Source organism: Globicephala melas, chromosome 10 (genome assembly GCF_963455315.2).
Source record: "Globicephala melas chromosome 10, mGloMel1.2, whole genome shotgun sequence".
Classification (NCBI taxonomy): Eukaryota; Metazoa; Chordata; class Mammalia; order Artiodactyla; family Delphinidae; genus Globicephala; species Globicephala melas.
The window spans coordinates 62847398-62865755 of record NC_083323.1 but is presented as its reverse complement, the minus strand read 5'-3'; positions in this window follow the sequence as shown (position 1 = coordinate 62865755).

The window sequence follows — 18358 nt, the reverse complement described above, 5'->3', positions numbered from 1 at the left end:
ATGAGCCTAGAGACCATGCTCCTCAACAAGAGAAGCCACCGCAATGAGAAGCCTGCGCACCACAACAAAGAGTAGCCCTCGCTCACCACAACTAGAGAAAGCCCGCATGCAGCAACAAAGACCCAACGCAGCCAAAAATAAATAAACTTATAAAAATTATCAGGAGGGCTTCCCTGGTGGTGCAGTGGTTGGGAGTCTGCCTGCCGATGCAGGGGACATGGGTTCGTGCCCCGGTCTGGGAGGATCCCATACGCCGCGGAGCGGCTGGGCCCATGAGCCATGGCCGCTGAGCCTGCGCATCCGGAGCCTGTGCTCCGCAGTGGGAGAGGCCACAACAGTGAGAGGCCCGCGTACCACTAAAAAAAAAAAAAAATTAGCAGGACACTTCCTTGGTGGCGCAGTGGTTAAGACTCTGAGTTCCCAATGCAGTGGGCCCGGGGTTCGATCCCTGGTCAGGGAACTAGATCCCACATGCCGCGGAGCAACTGAGAGTTTGCATGCCACAACTGAGCCTGCCTGCCGCAACTAAGACCCAGCACACCACCCCCCCCAAAAAAATTGCTTAAAAATAAAAATCATCAGCATATTGATGCAATTTAAAGCTGGTAGATTCTACTTTTTTGTAAGTCAGTCTGAGTTAGGTTTCTATTGTTTACAACCAAAAACTGAAGTCCCTGTCTTTGCAAACCATTGAAACTCCCGAAAAGCTCAGCCTCCTCCAGTCAGTTGGACAAATCAATTAACTCACATCTTATCCCCTCTCCTCGTCCCCCCACCCCAAACACACTTTCCCAATTGCTGTAGCAGACTCTTCTAGGACAGATGAGTTATAGCACAGCTGAAGACTTCCACTAGACAAAAAATTTAGAATTCAAGAGAGGAAATAACTCATCAGTCATTTATTATGGATTCTCAAGGAACATGTAGCAGAAAGGAGAGACTTGACAGTGAACAGCAATGTATTCACTTTGGTGCAGTTTCTTGGTCCCAAACCTTTTATTTGTGGTTTTATTTGATCACCAAATATACATACTCTAGGGTCTTCTGGAGTCTGCTAGATTACGTCTTTCATTGTTAACTCTCTGCTCACCCACCTTCAAAGCTTTCTTACTTTATACAGATAAAGCCGAAACTTAATCTGGTATTCAATGATCTGTATCATCTCCAAACCCCAATGCCTCTTCAATCTACTTTTCCTATCTTACCTGGCTCTACTATTCAGAAACCCTTTGCTTCAGCTGGAAAGGTCCATCTCCTAACATTAGCTGTGCATTCTTATGTCTTCAGACGGAATAATGGCTCCCCAAAGTACCACATCCTAATCCCCAGAACCTGTGAATATGTTATTTTATGTGGCAAAAGGGACTTTGCAGATAAGATCAAGTTAAGGATCTTGAGATGAGAAGGTTATCCTGGATTATCTGGGTGGGCTCAAGGTAGCCACAAGGGTCCTTAAAGGGGGAGGCAGGAGGGTCAGAATGAGAGAAGGAGATGTGACAACAGAAGCAGAGGTTAGAGTGATGCACGGTCACCAGCCAAAGAATGCAGCAGCCCCTAGAAACTGGAAAAGGTAAGGAAGCAGATTCTCCCCTAGAGCTTTTAGAAGGAACATAGCCCTAACACTTTAATTTTAGCCCTGTAAGATCTGTTTTCAGACTTCTAACCTCTAGAACTGTAAGATAATAAATCTGTATTGTTTTAACCCACTAAGTTTGTGGTAATTTGTTAGAACAGCAATAGGAAACACATACACTCCTGCTGTGTCCCTGATCTGTATTTCTGCTTTCTTCTGTGCAGCCTATTCAAATCCACCCCCACCCCAGGTTCAGCATAATCTTTGGTATTTAACAAAATGCAACAAACTCTATTGGATGCTTATCACATGCAAAGCATCTGGCTAAATACCAGTAGATAAAGAAGGCAAGGTACAAAGATGAGTGAGAGACTCGCCCCTCCGCACTTCAAAAGAGCTCAGAGTCTGGAGCAGAGGAGGTAAGGTAGAGAGGAGAAGTATGGATGAAGTTTGAAGGCACCAGATAGGATAATTGGTGTTATTTTAGTGGATACCAGCTTTTAAATCCCATCCTGGATTTCTCCCAGATTTAAATGATCATAATTCTTATTTTCTCTACTTTTCCTTTGGAACTTAATTCAGTGATATTACTGAGAGTCTACTACATGCAAGACACTGGGCTAGGTGTCATGGAGGATACCTGATAACTCGTGGTTCCTCTACTGCCTTTTTTGCTTAATTTTTTTGTGTATGTCTTGTCTGGGCTGTGGGTTTTTTTGGTTTGTTTATGGAAGACATGCGTATGCAGTACCTGCTTTGTTTCAAGTACAAAAGAAGATTCAGTGATGAATAAGTGTCTTTCTTTCAGGTTCTCAGAATCTAGTAGGAAAGACTCTGAAAATAGTGTTTACAAAACAATGTGGTAAGTTTTGTAATAGAAGGTTGTGCAAAGTGCTGCCTAAGCCTTCAGGGAGCAGATGACATTTGATCCAGGGCTGAAGGATAAATAGAGGTGCCAGTGGAAAAAGTGAGACAGTGTGAATGAGAAGGTGATGGAAGGAAGGGTGATCAGGAAGGGGAAAAGGCATTTCAGGAAGGAGGAACCATACAGGTGAAAGTGGAGAACTGTGAAAAGAGCACAGAATGTCTGAGCAATGGTAAGAATTTCAGTGAGGCTGGGGCATAGGGTATATAGTGGGAGGACAGGAGACAAAGCTAGAAAGGCATGGGAATCAAGTTTAGAGGAGTCTCATGCTCAGCTGAGTCTTTTATGCTGTAGATATCCTGTGTCCTAGTCAGTTTTTAAGTATACTCTTTGGAAGGATTCCTTTAGCAGCATTTGAGAACACAGAGAGGTCTGCAGAGATGATACGGAGAAGACAAGGGCCTGAACAGAATCAGGATGGGGGATGAAGAGAAGTAAAACAGGCTGGGGGGGCGGGGGGGAGGCGGAGATTACATTAGTCTGCTCAGGCTGCCGTAGTAAAATACCAGAGACTGGGTGTCTTAAACGACAGAGATTTACTTTCTCACAGTCTTGGAGGCTAGAAATCCAAGATCAAGGTGCCTTCAGGGTTAGTTTCTGGTGAGACCTCTCTTCCTGGCTTGTAGATGTCTGCCTTCTTGCTGTGCCCTCACCTGGGCTTTCCTCTGTACTCATATGGAGAGAGGGCTCTAGTGTCTCTTCCTCTTCTTAATAAGGACACCGTCCTGTCAGATTAGCACCCCACCTTTATGACCTCCTTTAACCTTAATTGCCTCTTTAAAGGCCCTGTCACCAAATACAGTCACATTGTCCACGTACAAATTTGGGGAGGACACAATTCAGTCTATAACAGAGATATACCTGTGACAGAATCAACAAGACTTAGGTACCTACTTGATAATAGTGACTAATATTTTTATAGTGCTTTATAATTTACAACGTTTTTTTTCACATCCACTATCTGATTTGACCTTCACAACACTGTGGGAGGGAGATACTGTCATTATCCTCATTGCATAGATGAGTAAACAGACTAAAAGAAGTTAAATAATATGTCCAAGACCTTATAGCTCATAAGCAGAGACCCTGGCACAGAACCTGGCTGTGGACTCGGAATCCCATGCCATTCTGATTCTCTTGTGAGAAGTGAGGGGTAAAGAGGACTGAAAAGTTGAGGCCAGCTTGAGGTTGCCTTACCCTTATTCTCTAGGGAAGCCCAGAATCTCTCTTAGGTCAACTGCTTCCACCCCCTTACTCAAAACGCTTTCAAACTCCTACCTCCGCCTGCTCCCTCCCCATCTAGGAGGCGCCTACATTATCCCCAGCCGCCTCCTTTAAGGTCTTTAGAGACACACATCTGCGCTCTCCTTCTCTCTCCTGGGGAGGGGTGTGTGTGTGTGTGGAGGGGATGTGACTAGACATTTAAAACTTTTGATAATAAACTGATATTGATAGAAGGATCTTCCCCTTCCTCTTGGCTGGCTAATTCTTATTCATCCATCAAAACTAGGCTTACAGGTCACGTCTTTCATGACTTCTCCAAATTTGATGAGAACACGTCTATGAGCACATAGTTTCCTAATATATCTCTATCATCAGATCATGAATCATCAGATTGTGTAAGCTCCTTCAGGGCAGGCTGATATTCCTAGTATCTAGCAACAGCGCCCACTTTGTGTCTGTTACATGCTCATTGAACAAATGAATGATTTCATACATTGTGACATTCTTCCCACACCACTGAGCCCTTTTACTCTTCATCATTCCTCTCAGATACAGTCTGACTGCTTGTATGACTGAGGGTTCAATGCAGGAAACAAAAAAACCCTCCAAGTAGTACAAGGATAGCTCTAGCAATGAGCTCCAGAACATGATAAAAGTGCTCTGTCGGGGAAGGTGCTACCTCTGCCATAGTCAGAGAGGGTGGGGCACCTAGAGGTTTCCACTGATGATGGGGCTTGAGAACAAGTGGTTGCCAACTGTGATCCAAGGATCTGGAATCTATGATCAGGACACTGCCGCTGCTACACTCTAATGCAACCACCTCTCAATATTTGCAAAGCTTGAGACATCATTGGATTACTGCAGTAGAAATAGATCATATCTCTATGGGCTTGCTTGCCTGGAGAAGCAGCCCAAGCAGCAGCATGATGGCCTTTGTCTCACTTCTGCCTTCTAAATCTCACCCGCATACATCTGACTGGCTACAGGGTATTCTGAGAAATATAATCCTTATCTTTTCAGCCTCTGCAGTATAAGAAAGCACACTAGAAGGAAAATACATGCTGGGAATGTGGGAATATATGCTGAATGCTAATAAACTATATCCACTACTCTGCTTGTGCGAAAATCCACCCAGTGCCTTAATCACCCGCAACTGGGTCTCTTCCTCCTCCCCCACCCCCCTTGCCCAGGGCCCCCCCTGGTGACTGTCTCTGGCCCTGTCTCTTCAATCTTCTCCTTCAGGCTACAGTTTGCCCTTTTCTGTGACCTGGGTGAGGCAAAATTTCTTAGTTATCCTTAGCACAATCCTTAAAAAGACATATGGATATACTGGACTTCGTCAAAACTAAAAACTAATGCTCTTTGAAAGGCATTGTTAAGAGAACTAAAAATAAGGCACGAACTAGGAGAAAGTATTGCAAATCACATATCTGACAAAGGACTTGTATCCAGAACATAGAAATAGCTCTCAAAAATCAATAATAAGAATGGGACTTCCCTGATGGTCCAGTGGTTAAGACTGCGCTCCCAATGCAGGGGGCCTGGGTTTGATCCGTGGTCGGGGAACTAGGATCCCACATACTGCATCTAGAGAAGCCCGTAGGCCACAGCTAGAGAGCCCGTGTGCTGTAATGAAGACCCAGCACAGCCAAAATAAAATAAATTAATTAATTTTAAAAAAACAAAAAATGTTTTTAAAAAAATCAATAATAAGAAAACAAACAGCCCAATAAAAAAATTGGGCAAAAGATTTAGAGGATTGTTCAGCAAAGAAGATATATGGATGACAAATAAACACATGAAAAGATATTCAACATCATTAGTCATTAGGGAAATGCAAATAAAACCACTATACATACACCTAAAATTCAAAAGTCTGATCTGAGTGTTGATGAGGCTGTGGAGAAACTGGATTTCTCATACGCTGCTGGTGGGAGTGTAAAATGAATGGTGCAAACACTTTGGAAACAATTCGGCAATTTTTTAAAAAGTTAAACATGTATCTACCATATGATTCAACCATTCTACTCCCAGATACTTACCCCAGGGAAGAAGAAACAGATGAGCACAGAAAGACTTGTACACAAATATTCTTGGCACCATATTTATAATGATAAAAAAAAAAACCCACAAAAAAACTGGAAACAAACCCAGAATTCATCACCAGGTAAATGAATAAACAATTCATGGTAATTCATACAATGGGATACTTCTCAGGAATAAAAAGAAATGAACTATGGTACCACACAATGAATGAATCTTGAATTTATGCTGAGAAAAAAGAGGCCAAAGAAATAAAGTATATATTGTATGATTCCACTTACATAAAATTCACACTAATCTATAGTGATAGAAAGCAGAAGTGGTTGCCTGGGGATAGGGGAGGGTGAAGGCAAGAGAGATTACAAAGGGGCATGAGGAGGCTTCCCTGGTGGCGCAGTGGTTGAGAGTCCGCCTGCCAATGCAGGGGACACGGGTTCATGCCCCGGTCCGGGAAGACCCCACATGCCGCGGAGCGGCTGGGCCCGTGGGCCATGGCCGGCTGAGCCTGCGCGTCCAGAGCCTGTGCTTTGCAACGGGAAAGGCCACAACAGTGAGAGGCCCGCGTACCACAAAAAAAAAAAAAAAAAGGGGGGGGGCATGAGGAAGTTTGGGGGAATAATGGATATGTTCATCATCTTGATTATAATGATGGTTTCATGTCAAAAACTCACAAAATTATACACTTTAAATGTGTGCCGTTTATTATATACCAATTATACCTAAATAAAGTTATTTAAGTATTAAAGCAGAGACATTTGGACTAGGGAAAAATACCCTATACTCCTTGTGTATATTCACTTACGTGATTTGTTGTTGTTTTTTGCCACACCACGTGGCTTGCGGGATCTTAGTTCCCCAACCACGGATCAAACCCACCTGCCCAGTCCACCCCACCTCCCGCCCCCCACCCCCTTCCCTCCGGCCCCAGCAGTGAAAGAGCGGAGTCCTAGCCACTGGACCGCCAGGGAATTCCCTCACTTCCCTCACTTATGTGATTGTTTGATGTCTGTCTTCCCCAGTAGAGTGAAAACTCCATAACGACTGGGGCCGTGCCTATTTACATCTCTAGTGTTTAACATAGAATCTGGTGCATGTTAGGGATTTGACAGATATTTGTTGAAGAAAGAAAAGAGAGAACAGTTGAGAATAACTCCAAGTTTTAACCCTGAGTGAAAGAGAGAATGCGTTGTTGTTGATAGATGTGGAGGAATGGGAGGAAAGGCAGAGATGGTACAGTCTGAGAGGGTGAAGGGGAGCCAGGTAACGCTGTGCCAGCAAAGCCAAAGGAACACGGAGTTTCAGGGAAGAGAAGAATTAGGAAAAGGCCTTTGGATTTTTGGATTCAGCAGTTAGAAGGCATTGGCTTCCCCGAAGAAAGTGACTTCAGACAGAAGCCAGGTTGTTTTTCCTTCCCCCAGTCTTCCCCAAACACAAAACACAAAACTTCCCTATACAGTGAAATATCCATTGGGTTCCCTCCATCTTCACAAGTTGCCATTTTAGTCCAGGCCCTCATTCTCTCTCACTTTTTCTGTTCCAATAGCTTAACTCCTTTCTTGGATGCCACTCTTGTTCTCTTTTGTTAGAATGTTGGTTTTAAAACCCTAATCAGGTCATGTGCCTAGTTCTTCCACAGAATCTCCTTGTCATTTAGTTCCCCTCTTTACCCCAAGGCCTGGCACCCAAATGTGTTCAAGCTATGAAACTCTCAAGCTACGTCACATCAGCTGGAATTAAGAATGGAAACTAAATAAGGGTATTAGTTATATATTTCTGCCTAACAAATAACCCCAAAACTTTGAGGCTTGAAACAAAAACAACCAAAGCAACGTTTATTATCCTACAGTTTCTGAGAGTCAGGAATCTGGGAGAGGCTTTGCTGGGTGCTTCTGACTCAGGGTGTCTCATGAGGTTGCAATAAAGCTATCGACTAGAGCTCCAGTCATCTGAAGGCTTGACTACCTTTTTTTTTTTGGCTGCATTGGGTCTTCGTTGCTGCGCTCGGGCTTTCTCTAGTTGCGGTGAGCGGGGGCTGCTCTTGGTTGTGGTGCGCGGGCTTCTCATTGCGGTGGCTTCTCTTGTTGCGGAGCATGGGCTCTAGTTGTACGCGCCCAGTAGTTGTGGCTCATGGGCTCTAGAGCGCAGGCTCAGTAGTTGTGGTGCACGGGCTTAGTTGCTCCACAGCATGTGGGATCTTCCCGGACCAGGGCTTGAACCCGTGTCTCCTGCTTTGGCAGGCATATTCTTAACCTAACTGCACCAGGGAAGTGGTGTATTTTATTTTTTTCTGTTTTGGCTACGCCGCATGGCTTGCGGGATCTTACTTCCCCAACCCTCGCCCTTGGCAGTGAAAGCACAATTCTTAGCCACTGGACCGCCAGGGAATTCCCTGGACTCCTTTTAAGATGCCTCACTCACATGGCTGTTGGCAGGATGCCTCAGTTCCTTGCTAGTTGTTGGCAAAAGACCTCAGTTCCTGACCACCTGGGCCTTTCCACAGGGCTGTTTGAGTGTCCTCCTGACATGGCAGCTGGTCATGAGTGATCAGAGAGAGAGCAGAGAGGAAGGTGCAGTGCTTTTTCTGACTTAGTCTTCCTAATCTTCATCACTTCTACTTTATAGGTAGTCCCCAACTTACCATTGTTAAACTTACAATTTTTCAACTTTATGAGGGTGTGAAAGTGATACATATTCATTAGAAACTGCAGTTAGAATTTTGAATTTTAATCTTTTCCTAGGCTATTGATATGCAGTACCATACTCTTTCCTGATGCTGGGCAGAAGCAGGGAGCTGCAGCTGCCTGTCAGTCATGTGATCATGAGGCTAAACAACTAATACACTTACAACCATTCTATACCCATACAACTGTTATATTTTTCACTTTCAGTATGGCATTCAATAAATTACATGAGATATTCAACATTTTATTATAAAATAGACCTTGTGTTAGATGATTTTGCCCAACTGTAGGCTAATAATATAAGTGTTCTGAGCACGTTTAAGGTAGGCCAGGCTATGATGCTGGGTAGGTTAGATATATTAAGTGCATTTTCTACTTAAAATATTTTCAATTTTTGATGAGTTTCTTGGGATATAGCCCCGTTGTAAGTTGAGGAAGATCTATATTCTATTTCTTAGAAGCAACTCATTAAGTCCAGCTTGTGCTTGAAGGGAGGAGAATTAAGCTCCGCCTCTTGAAGGGAGAAGTGTCAAGGAACTTGTGGACCTATTTTAAAACCATCACAGTAAGGCAAAGAAAAAAAGATATGTTGAAGCTTTACGGAAGAAAAGATTTGTGTGATTAGTTGTGAATAGTGATTCAAGAAGTCAGTGCAGTAAGCAACGGTTATACAAATGTAGTGCCTTTCTACTGAAACCGAGTCCCCCTAAAACCGAGTTTCCCTGTGGAGTTTATGATTAACCTCTCTATCCAAAACTTTATTCCCTTTCCGGTCCCCTCTGACCTCAATCCTGTACTAACTGAGTGCTAATCAGTCAGAGTCAGATGGCTAAAACTGCTGTTGTCAATAACAGCGTTAATGACTAAAATTGCTGTTGTAGATAATATCGCTACCGTACAAACTCAGATTGTTTCTCCAGGGCAAGATGAGCTAACAGACCCCCAAGCCATGGACCACCTGGCCAGAGACTCATAAACCAGAGATACCCTGGCTTCCCAAACTATGATTAAGAAGCGTCACAGAACTGTCACAAGATGATGATTAATCCCAGCCTCTTTGGTCTTCCCCTTTAAAAAGCCCCTAACTCAGAGACCGAGTGGGAAAGGATCTGAGGCTTGTCTCGCACTCCCTTACTTGGCACCCTGCAATAAATCCTTACTTTGCTGCAAATTCCCGCTGTCAGAGGTTGGCTTTCTGCGCCTTGGGCACATGAGCCCTTTGCTCTGTTTCACTACCTGTACTACATGACAGAGGCAGGACCAGGGAAAGCAGATGAAGAGGTTGGCCAAGTGTTCGGGGCTTGGAAGTGGTGATGGGATAGAAGAGTGTAGACTTTAGAGTGCTGGGAGATACTAAAGTAATTGATCTGGAACTCAGACTGAAGCTCCACAGTAAAAGGGAGAGAGCTAATTACTTCTAAGAATGAAGCATCTGTCATAGCTCTTTACAGAAATTAACTTCATCTAATTGAGTTTCAGATTCCTCATCTGTAAAATGGGACTAATAATATCTGCATTACCTTCTCCACTGAGTTGTTATACAGATAAAGTGAAATGACAGATGGAAAATTACTCTGAAAAGAGTAAAGCGTTCTTCTAATACTCTTGTTACTGTTAATCACTGCACTCTGAAAAGTTAAAAGGGACTGAGCTGATAGTAAAAAATCTTGCAAACTATATTTTTTAGTTTTTTTCTCCTGCCAGTCTTCAGTAGTAATAGCCCACAATACTGTAATTGGAAAAAGAAAGCTCAATTTTCTTCACTCCTGTCCTTCAGATGTCAGTGGAAATGCAAATGAGATCTTGGAAGTGAAAAGGCTCCTCCTGGATCTTAAACAGAATGTTAAATACTCACACATTTATAGGTGATGATGTGGATTTTAATGTGTTTTTTGATTGCTTGTTTGTTTTTTAATTTATTTATTTTGGCTGCATTGGGTCTTTTGTTGCTGCGCGCAGGCTTTCTCTGGTTGTGGCGAGCGGGGGCTACTCTTCGCTGCGATGCGCGGGCTTCTCGTTGCGGTGGCTTCTCTTGTTGCAGAGCACAGGCTCTAGGCGCACGGGCTTCAGTAGTTGCAGCACGTGGGCTCAATAGTTGTGGCTCGTGGGCTCTAGAGCGCAGGCTCAGTAGTTGTGGCGCACGGGCTTAGTTGCTCCGCGGCATGTGGGATCTTCCTGGACCAGGGCTCGAACCCATCTCCCCTGCACTGGCAGGCGAATTCTTAACCACTGAGCCACCAGGGAAGCCCTAATGTGTTTTTTTCTTGTTAGCTGCTTGTTCTCATAACCATAGAGCAGAACAAGGTCAGTGAGTTTGAAGAAGGGAGTGGCGTTATAAAAGTAGACAAAGAAAGGTGTAAGATTCAGAAGACATGACCTCAGGGAAGCCATGTTTATCGCCATTTGTTGGGGAACTACTCAGCCTCCCTACAGTTAAGTTGAGAGTAGGGCCTCCAGTCATTCCAAGTTGTCCTGCTTCTGCTCCTCTCCATACTTGCCCTAGGCTGAGGAATTCAGCCTGCTTTTCACCTCCTCCCTAACTTCTGGGATGAAGAATCTGTTGCTGTCTTCCCACATCCTCCCCACCATTTCTTAATCTCCCTTAGCCCTTAAAGTCAAGTACAACTGCTATTTTCTTTCAAAGATTTTATTCAAAAAAAAAAAGACAAAACTTTACAAAATTGCATTAACATGCAAATACATGCCAATTTTACAGTGAGAGGCAGTATAGCTTAACGATTAAAAGTACGGGCTTCAATGTGGTACATATATACAGTGGAACATCACTCAGCCATAAAAAGGAATGAAATTGGGTCATTTGTAGAGACATGGATGGATCTAGAGATTGTCATACATAGTGAAGTAAGTCAGAAAGAGAAAAACAAATATCATATATTAACACATATATGTGGAATCCAGAAAAATGGTACAGATGAGCTGCTTAGCAAGGCAGAAATAGAGACACAGATGTAGAGAACAAATGTATGGACACCAAGGGGGGAAAGAGGGGGGTGGGGGTAGGGGTGTGGTGGTGGTGGGATGAATTGGGAGATTGAGATTGACATGTATACACTAATATGTATAAAACAGATAACTAATAAGAACCTGCTGTATAATAAATAAATAAACACATGGGAAAAAAATGATTGAGGGACTTCCCTGGTGGTCCAGTGGTTAAGATTCCGTGCTCCCAATGCAGGGGACCCAAGTTCAATCCCTGGTCAGGGAACTAGATCCCGTATGCCGTGACTAAGAGCCTGCATGCCGCAACTAAAGATCCCGAGTGCCACAACTAAGACCCAGCACAGCCAAATAAAAAAAAAAAAAAAAGTATGGGCTTCAGAATGTGGTACCCAGAGCTCAAATTTGAGCTCTGTGACCTTGGGTGAACTGAGTCTTAGTTTCCTCATCCTAAATGTAATACTTGCTCCTGACTTGCAGGGTGATTGCAAGGATTAAATTAGTTTATAATATAAAGCATCTTAAACACTGTCTAGCATACAAAAAGCAGCACACAATACATATTAACTAGTATTATTACAGAAAGCAAAGTAAAAAGAAAAAAATTAACCTATAATTACACGTTTTGCTTCTACTCACTAATAAAAACAGACAAACAGTAACATTACAAATATGAGGAAGTTACAGGGTTTAAGAGATCTTCCTGAGGTCTTTTGCTTCTTGGTTATTATTTGCATATATGCTCTTTGAAATAATTGGAAACCCAACAGAATTTTCCTTCAAATTTATTTCTGTGGGAGGAGGTCACTTATCTTTCTCTTCTGTCATATTCCCTGCCTAGCCCTCCATCCTACACCCCAATTCTGTCCCAGGTTTAGGGCTGGCAATCATCCCAATTTGCCTGTCCTACTTTTAGCACTGAAAGTCCTGCATCCTGGGAAACCTCTCAGACCCAGGTAAATGCTCCCTCAACTTTAGGTTGGACATATACACACTGAGGATCTTCAGGTGAACTGGGTGATGGCCATTTCCCTGGGCCTCTGTCCTATATAGAAACAGTCTCCTTGAGCCATTTCCTAAGAATATTTCTATGCTTTCTAAAAGCCAAGTTCCAGGCTCTCCTGGGAGGTGCCTTTTATGTAACTGAGCTTGGCATTGGTGGGTAGAATGGGAACCAAAGGGTAGACAGTGATGTGGACAAATAAAGAAGCAAGGGGGAGAAAAACAAAGTCTAATTTAGGAATCTTGTCAGTTTAAATTTCACAATGTTGTGGGACTTCCCTGGTGGCGCAGTGGTTAAGTCTCCATGCTCCTTCCACATGCATGCCACAACTAAGAGTTCGCATGCCACAACTAAGGAGCCCAACTGCCACAACAAAGACCCGGTGCAACCACATAAATAAATAAATATTAAAAAATTTGTTCACAATGTTGTAAAAGGATCTAGGGTACAGTGCCTATCAGATAGTAAGTACTCCAAACATGGCAGCTATGGCTGAGTGCCTTAAATCACATTTTAAGATGTTCCCCTTTATTTTCCCCCTATTTTCCCCTATCAAGCAGTTAGTTTGCTTTATGCTTATTGCCTTGGGGGAAAATATGGCAAGTAGGACAGGGTTGGTGTACAAATAATGCCTGCCAAACGTTTCGCTCATTGGCAAAATACTCAAGGGTGTGGGTATAGTGTCTTGGCCAGATAAGAAAGGAGAAGGATCTTCATTTCACCAAACCATGAAGAATTTCCCTCCCTTGGATTAGAGATAGGACGGAGGGGAGGTCTGTAGGGGCCTGAGAGCAGAGGGTGAAGCAGGCAGGGTTTTTAAAAACTATTTGTTTTATATGCAAACCTTGTCTGCTTCATCCATTCGTATTCTATCTTGCTAAATTGGATTTCATTGACGCAGACCCACTCAAAACAGATGCACTGCACATACACCTAAAACAAAAAGGATTTTTTAATATTTAAATTTTCATTTTCTTTCAACTTGAAAAGTTTGGGAGAAAAAACCCCAGAAAAACGCAGAGAATAAAAATAAATGCCCACATTCCCATTGGTTAGAATTAATGAATGTTAAGATTTCATAACTTTTTCTTCAGATAATTTCTCATAAGGATAGGATATTATACGGCTTCCCTGGTGGCACAGTGGTTAAGAATCCGCCTGCCAATGCAGGGGACACGGGTTCAAGCCCTGGCGCGGGAAGATCGCACATGCCACAGAGCAACTAAGCCTGTGTGCCGCAACTACTGAGCCCTTATTCCTAGAGCCCATGCTCTGCAACAAGAGAAGCCACCGCAATGAGAAGCCCACGCACTGCAATGAACAGTAGCCCCCAATCGCTGCAACTAGAGAAAGCCCGCACGCAGCAATGAAGACCCAACACAGCCAAAAATAAATAAATAAAATAAATAAATTTATTTTTAAAAAAGATAGGATATTATAAATATGTTGAAACTTCCTTTCCCTAATTTCATTCACCAAGCGCTCTCCTCTGAGACTCCTATTGTCACGAATCTAATGTTTATACAGTCCGTTTTCTTTTTTAAACCTTTGCTATGTATATATTTAAGCAATACATATTATTGTTCTGGGTGTTATTTTACATAAGTCAATCGCACCATTTTGCGTGTAACATTATGTAATTTGTTCTTATTCACATTGTGTTCAGGAGGAGTCCGTGTTGATACATATAAATGTACTACATTTGTTGTAGCAGCAGCACGGTTTTTCACTGTATTAAGCTGTTTTTCAACCTTTCTTTTGTATTTTCCCCCAAAGGGAAAATTTCATTAATTATGAGTTATTAAATGAATAACATTTAATTTTAATTTCTCCCAACAACAGAAATTAAATACTAAGGAATAAGATTTTTGTTGGATAGGATTGAACTTTGAAGAGTCACTACCACAAACCACGTCTAATTTTCGGCATCCCTAAGAACAAATTTTCACCCCTTTCAGGGTGATATTGCCCCAGTTGAGAATGCATGGTATAAATATACCATGTTTCTAATTTTTTTCTTTCAAGAAATGTTGCAATAAATAGCCTTAGTTTTGTATCTTTATACATACGCCTTAAAATATATACCTAGAAGATATGAGGTATGTTCATTTCAGCTTTGCTGGATCTTGTCAAATTGTTCTCCAAAATGTTTATGCTAGTTTTTCATTACACCAATAGTGTATGATTTCCTGTTTTTCCACTTCTTCACCAATACTGGAGTTGTCAGACTTTTTGATTTTGTCAATCTTGTGTAAAATGGTATACCATTGTTTCAATTTGCGTTTTTCTAGTTACTAGTGAGAACGAACATATACTTTCAGTGTTTATTGGCCATTTGGGTTTTCTCTTGGGTGAACTGCCTGTTTATACCCTTTGCCCATTTTTTTGTTGGTTTGGTCTTTTTCTTACTGATTTGTAGAAAGAACACATTTATCCACACCACCCCGAACTTGGCATAAACCAACAATTATTTGATTAGGCCTGTGGAGTCTATGAGATAGGAATTTGGATACGGCACAGTAGGGTATCAGCTGGGAAGACTTGACTTGCTAGAATCGTCTGGAGCCTGGAATCGTCTGAAGACTCCGTTGCTCACATGTGTAACATCTGGGCTAGGATGACTCAGACGTTGGATTCAGTTGCAACTGTTGGTGGGAGAACCTTTACATGGTCTCTTCAAATAGCTTAGACTCACAAGCTAGCAGCTGGGTTCTAAGAGAGTCTCCAGAGAGTATTCCAAGTAGAAGTGCTCCAAGAGAAACAGGCAGAAGCTGCACGGCATTTATGAGCTAGTCCTGGCAGTTACACAGCACTACTTCTTCTGTAGTCTATTATGGGAAGCAGTTATAAGCTTGTCCAGATCCAGGGGAGAGGAAATAGACTTAATCTCTTGATAAGTGTCAAGCATTCAAGGCCATTTTAGAAAAACCACCCCAATTATGGCTCCAGATCCAGCAATTCCACTCCTAGGAATAGACCGAAGAGAAATTAAAACATGTGTTCCCACAAAAGCTTGTACATGAATGTTCACAGCAGCATTATTCATAATAGCCAAAAAGTGGAAACAACCCAAATGTCAATGGATGAATGGACAAACAAAAGGTGGTGTTGCCATACAATGAAATGTAATTCAGCCATGAAAAGGTATGAATTACTGATACATGCTACAACTTGAATGAACCTTGAATATATTATGCTAAGTTAAAGAAGTTAGACACAAAAGGCCACATATTGTATGATTCTAATACATGAAATGTCCAGAATAGGCAGATTCATAGAGAAAGGAAGTTAATGGTCGTCAACACTGTGGAGAAAGGGGAATGGGGAGAACTGCTCACGGCTACAGGGTTTCTTTTGGCGGTAACAAAAATGTTTTAGAATTAGGTAGTGGTGATGGTTGTGCAACTTTGTTAATATACTAAAAAAAAAATACTGAATTGTACAAGCTCCAAAAGGAGGAATTTTATAGTATGTGAATTATATCTCATTTTTAAAATGGATTACCAAATTTATGAGCCTATATGAGGTATAATGACTTATTGATGAAGATTTAGACTAATGGATAGCAATCAGTTTATTGTACACATCAGAGGAGGTGATGGTTCTTCAGTGTCCAGGTATCATCTCTTCTTGTTCAGGTTCAGAAATCATGTTCTTTACTGTCAAATGTGTCATTGCTGTCTAATTTCATATCTCCTACAAGAAGAAAAGTAATAGTAACACTTTTTTAAAAATTGAAGTATAGTTGATTTATAATATTGTGTTAGTTTCATGTGTACAGCAAAGTGATTCAATTATATATATATTTTTTCAGATTGTTTTACATTATAGTTTATTACAAGATATTAAATATAGTTCCCTGTGTTATACAGTAAATCCTTATTGCTTATTTATTTTATATATAGTAGTGTGTTGATCCCATACTCCTAATTTATCCATCCCCCCCTCCCTTTCCCCTTTGGTAACCGTAAGTTTGTTTTCTAAGTCTGTGAGTCTGTTTCTGTTTTGTAAATAAGTTCATTTGTATCATTTTTTAGATTCTACATATATAAGTGATATCATATGATATTTGTCTTTATCTGACTTACTTCACTTGGTATGATAATCTCTGGGTCCAATCATGTTGCTACAAATGGCATTATTTCATTCTTTTTTATGGCTGAGTAATATCCCACTGTATATATGTACCACATCTTCTTTATCCATTCCACTGTCAGTGGACATTTAGGTTGCTTCCATGACCTGGCTATTGTAAATAGTGCTGCAATGAACATTGGGGTGCATGTGTCTTTTTAAATTATGGTTTTCTCTGGGTATATGCTCAGTAGTGGGATTGCTGGGTCATATGGTAATTCTATTTTTAGTTTTTTAAGGAACCTCCATACTGTTCTCCATAGTGGCTGTACCAATTTACATTCCCACCAACAGTATAGGAGGGTTCCCTTTTCTCCACATCCTCTCCAGGATGTATTGTTTGTAGACATTTTTTTTCTAAACCTTATTTTTTTTTATTTTTTAATTTTTGGCTGCATTGGGTCTTCGCTGCTGCACACGGGCTTTCTCTAGTTGCAGCAAGCAGGGGTTACTCTTCGTTGCAGTGCACTGGCTTCTCATTAAGGTGGCTTCTCTTGTTGTGGAGCACAGGCTTAGTTGCTCCACGGCCTGTGGGATCTTCCCGGACCAGTGATTGAACTCGTATCCTCTGCATTGGTAGGCTGATTCTTAACCACTGCACCACCAGGGAAGCCCTGTTTGTAGACTTTTTGATGATGGCCATTTTGACCAGCATGAGGTGATACCTCATCGTAGTCTTGATTTGCATTTCTCTAATAATTAAAATTGTTGAGCATCTTTTCATGTGCTTTTTGCCTACCTGTATGTCTTTAGAGAAATGTCTCTTTAGATCTTCTGCCCATTTTTTGATTGGGTTGTTTAGTAACACTGTTAATGCAATGCCAAGGTCTTTGTACTCTGTTTATAGTGAAACAATATAGATATTCTTGTTCCTGTAGTTCCCTTATACTATTTGTTTTCTCCAGATTATATCATTACCCATGACACCACGTTATCCACATGTCACCCATGACTCTCTCAAAAATTATTACTGTGCTTTGTTTATGGTGACCACAAATGCAAGTCTTACCCAGAATATGCAAGAAAATTTGAACAACAATTTGTTTTACAGTCATGTTAAATTTTCATTCAGAATTTTATACCATAAGCATAGAAAAACACCTCTTCTAATCATATCTTCTCTTATACTCTTTAAACCATAATCACAGCATTCCCAGACTGTGATCTCTTTCAATGTTAACGACATCCTTACCTTCCACACATCATGGATAGAGCAAGAGGAATGATATCATTTGTACATGTCTCCTTTGGCATGACTTAAGACTGACATGGGTAAGAACATTGTATCACCACAGCATTCAGAAGAAAAAGAGGACATTAGTTGGGAAGGGCCTGTTGGCACTGTGGAGCGACAGTCTCAAAAGCAGCCAGAAGTGATCTTGGAGGAGGAAGGGGGGGCTACTCCCAGAGGACTGCCTGACATACGTCCCAGAGTCTTTGGAGGAGATGGAGTGACTACCCTGGGTGCCAGTGGTGGCGTGGGCAGGGGGTGGGGGTGGGAGTGGCTTGAGTGTAGTGATGTACAGGATAAAAGATGCCTGCTGTCATTCTGTTGTCCTCTGGTGCTGTGGACCACACACAGCTCCACAGTCAGAACACTGACAGGAGAGGATCAATACAGGGACCCATACATACAACTCAAGCCCAAAGGTTAGTAGAAGACTGTTGGTAGCCCAGAGGCCTGAGCTCTTCTTCTGTCTGACCCCCAAGTAGGCATGTCAGCATGATCCTGGAGACCCAATCTCATGCGATTCCACAAAAGAAATACTGTGCTGGCTAGCACGAGTGATCAGCTCACCAGGATGCCCTCTTGG